We start from the raw sequence: 4,420 nt of genomic DNA, 5'->3' as shown, positions 1-4,420 counted from the left end.
TAACTGCCTTTCACATACACAAGCTTCTTTCATAGCCGCCTGAAACGTCAGCCTCTCGTCTCTTCGCAACAGCATTCCGTTCGGTTGTGGCCCACCTAGCATAGCATTCTCATAGCCTCAAGCCATATAGACTGACAACCTCCTCTAGACCCTGATGACATTTATAGAACTCTGCTCCTCGATAAGCATGGGTGGCTGTATACCCAAAGACTCTTCCTAATTTCCTATTCTCCAAATTTACGTCGCTCTCCAGTGAACTTAGGGGCCCAGGACACACTGAAAAACCAGGGCAGAATTAGTGGCGACATAAGTGTGACTATCACATTACTACCTGACTGCCCGTCATCATTCTGTTGGCTCATGTTGATGGGACCCTGCCGACTACGCCATGAAAAGGTGTCAGACGCACCCCTCTATACTCTAATGGAATCCCAGGAACTAGAGCCAGACAGATAATTTTAGAAAAGCTAAATTTATTTAATTTAATAATTCTTTTAGTAAAGGCTAGGGCAAGTCTTCCCACCATGCATAAATACAAAAATGTTTACAATACATTAAATATATTCTCAAAAGACAAAACACAGCTATCCGAATTGTTCTTGAAGTTGGCCGTTTAGATCAACCCTTGCCGGGGTTCAGGCGCTTGCGAGGCACAGGGGTTCTCTGGAGTGCGTGGCCGAATGCAGGCATGTCAGAGCGGGGGATCCCGGAAGTAGCGCCTTAACAACCGATGACGTAACTCTCTTTGTCTGGCCGGCGACCTGGCTCTGGCGTGGCTTGGCCGCTTTCCGTCCTCTAGAAAAACGTCCTCAACAGAAGCGGCCCCAAATGAGCACTAGACCATCAGCAATGGATTACGAGAGGATAAGAAAAATGTCCCTTTCTAAGGATACTGGCGTGCAGTGTTCACTCAAATCTTCAATCGATCGTGCCGTTCACCAGTCGATGAGCACTCGCGTAGGGAAGATGAAACCGGGTCCGGACCGCGCACTCATGGTAAGTTTCAGTCACCTTTTATAGAGCTATGAGTCCATGATTATGATGATAAGAGGTGTGGCAGCTATTCAGTCAATGGGGGCCATCTGTAGTAGTCCATTGCATATGTAGCGGGTCCCGGCTAGGTCTCCGCTGGCAGATATATAGATAATGCTCTGATAGGAGTCCGGAAATATTGCAAATATTGCAAATAAATCAGCGACGCAGGACAACAGTAGCTCATTCTCCAATCTGAGCTCCTCTTGCTCTGCGTATTACCAAGAGTCCCAGTGTAACAGTGCTGGAAGGTGCTGCCACCCTGTGTCCATTTTATAAAAAGCATGTCATTGTGCTTATATGTGAACTCTCATGAGTATTCGATTCTTTCATTCAAAATAAAATAAAATTACAATAGAAAGAAAGAAAAAAAATATCTCAGCAAAACACTTATATTTTGAGAGTGTCACACATACCACACCCACAGTAGGCTTCCGACAATATAATGTCCATTAACACACGTGCACAGTATAAAAACTCATCACATGTGCTCAATATATTTACACACAACACTGCACGCAAGATCTCACTGCAATCGAAAATAAACACCCTAAATTACCAAGGAGCCATACTATACCTCAACCCACTTTACATTTCCCCATCTGACAATTACACTGAGAACAATCATTAAAAACGGATAAAACATATACGTTCTAGGCTCTGGGATTCTGTACTTTTCCCCAAAGGTGTGTACAACAGTACAAACACTTCTTGCGGTAATAACTCGTCTTTGGCGGGGAACCGTTTTTTTTTTATTTTGAGATAAATCATTAATGGCGGAGAACGCGAGAAAGCCTGCCACACAATAGCAGACCGGCTTAATGCGTAAGAAGTCTAAAACTGTACGGTTAATAAAAGTGCTCCACTGGAACTGTCATAATTAGGCAATAAATAAAGGAGTAAAGGAATTACTTTTGAAGTCCACTAATCAACTAATTTAAACAATTATCGACAATCTGTGTCATTTAATCTATTTTTCTCATGTTACGTTTTTATCAATTTTATCTTTCTATCCTTCATAAAGAACAAACTTGTTTGGCCATAAAAGGACCTGGCAGCAAGTTAAATTTAAATATTAGAACATTTTGCAGGCTGGTAAGTGACTTTGAAGTAGATAACAGTGAACAAATGAGGTGAATAGATTAGGTGTCTGCTGACATGTTGAATATCTGTATGATTGTAGCAGTTAAAAAAAGCCCATAGAAATGGCACAGGGTGCGGAACACCAGCAAATCTACGTTTTGTAATCTCAATTACTGCAATAAAACACATATTTATGAATCCTCTGATGGCACTTTGACAAGCAGTCTTCATTAGCATAGCAATATAAAACTTGGCCTGAGTAACAATGCTACAACTTGAATCAATTTAAAAAGACGGTAACAATTACAAACAGCCAACAGATTTAAATGAGAAATGACTATATATGTAATATTTTAATACTGTTTTATTTGTTAACCTTTCAGTACAGGATGTCACACACAGATAATATTTAGTGTAGATTGTGTTGTCGAATAAAGGCGATGTTAACCAATTGGGCATGTTGTACAATAGTCGTATAGTATATCTACACGTGAAGCACATGTAACAAATTGTAACACTTGTTTAATGAGTTAAATGAAAAAATGAAAATTCTGTCAGGAATTACTAGCTTTGTAGTTGTTCTAAACGCGTATACAATTGTTTGTTTGGATAAACACAGAGAAAGATATTTGGACAAATTTTATAACCAAACACTCCTTGGACCCCATTGACTACCATAGTGGCAAAAATTAGAAACGTTGTCTAAAAGTGCCAGAGAACTTTTGCTGGGCTACATTTTCCTAATACCAAAATTTGTGTTCACAAAATAAATAAAACAATAAAGTATTTTTTGTACTATGGTAGGCAATGGGGTCCAAGAACTGTATGGTTACACAGGCATTATTCCAAATATTTTTTTATTTCTGTTCATCAGCACTAAGTTTAATTTTTAGTACAGCTGTTTCTAAGTCTTTACGTAATGTTTTTTTACTAGGCAATATTTAAAGGGATGTTTAGCATAAGTCTTGATTTTAATGATATCCTGTCTATGATGTAGGATGTAATAATATGTGTGTTGAAATGTATTTTTTTTTCTTTTCATTATTCTTAGGTACATTAAGCATGGCAAAAAAGGGAAAAGTTGAGGTTGAGGGGTATTTGCAAGATGTGTCAGTTTTGCATGAAACGAGACAGAAGAAGAAGTATTTTACAGCTTTGCTGCAAGAAGCAGAGACAAATTGCCGTGTTGTGGTATTTGATCCACAGAGACACAATAGCTTCCGGAGTGCTGAAAAAAGACAGGCATGTATGATGTAATAGAAAAATTAAATGTTATCTTTAGTAATGGTTAGTAATAGTAATGGCTTTTACGCAGCTGAGAACACCAGAAGCTTGGCTGAAAACGCCAGTGGCGGGTTGAGCGCAGAAAAAAACATTAGCTACTTTCAATTGAAAAACACGCTGAATGCCAGCTTAAATGCCTCAGTGGACACAGCCACCTCGTAAACACGGTACATGCGTATCTTATTCCCGCATCAGTGCAACTGCGGTTTGAACTGATGTGCTGTTCTCTCTGCCGCTCACTGAACAGAGTAGATTGAGTGAAAGAGGTGGTGCTGCGCTGTATCTTTCAGGCTCTTGTAAAATTGTAAGCCAAATTTTGGCTGATTGGCTTTAATCTTGTAAGGTTCAATGTAGGCAAACAGGATAAACATTGAACGGGCAATTGTATACTGATGTAACAAATTTGAGTTTTAGTATAATAATAATGCAATGTAAATTGATGACTATAGGTAAAAATGATCAAATTAAAATGTAGTTGTTCAGATGTGCTAATTTAGATTTTGTGTTTCTTATTTACAGGAGAGATGGATGTTATGGTCAACTCGTATTTGTCAATTAGATGTGTGCGCAAATTGCAGATTGCTTTTGATGACAAGCTGCAAGACACCATTGACGACAAGACGTTAAAAGAAATTGTGGATGATCCCAGGGAGTACCAAAAGGTATCAGTAGTGTTTGTTACTATTATTTCTCAAAGTATGCTAATATATTGGTGACCATGTCCAGGCAAGGCAAGGAAAGGCAAGTTTATTGGTATAGCACATTTCATACACAATGGTAATTCAAAGTGCTTGTCATAAAATCATGAAAAGAAAAATAGAATACATAGAATTATTTGAAATAATAAAACAGAAATAAAATTGGTTAAAATGTGTGCATATATAAAAAGAATAAAAGCAATTGAAGGTAAAATATAAAAAGTGTAGTAAATGCAAGACTATAAAATTAGTTTTTAATCTGAATTTAAAAATGTCTATTGTTTGTGAACATCTAATGTCTTCAGGAAGCATATTCCAGGTAC

Source organism: Triplophysa dalaica, unplaced genomic scaffold (assembly GCF_015846415.1).
Source record: "Triplophysa dalaica isolate WHDGS20190420 unplaced genomic scaffold, ASM1584641v1 Contig9, whole genome shotgun sequence".
Taxonomy (NCBI): Eukaryota; Metazoa; Chordata; class Actinopteri; order Cypriniformes; family Nemacheilidae; genus Triplophysa; species Triplophysa dalaica.
Note: the sequence above shows the minus strand (reverse complement) of the source record.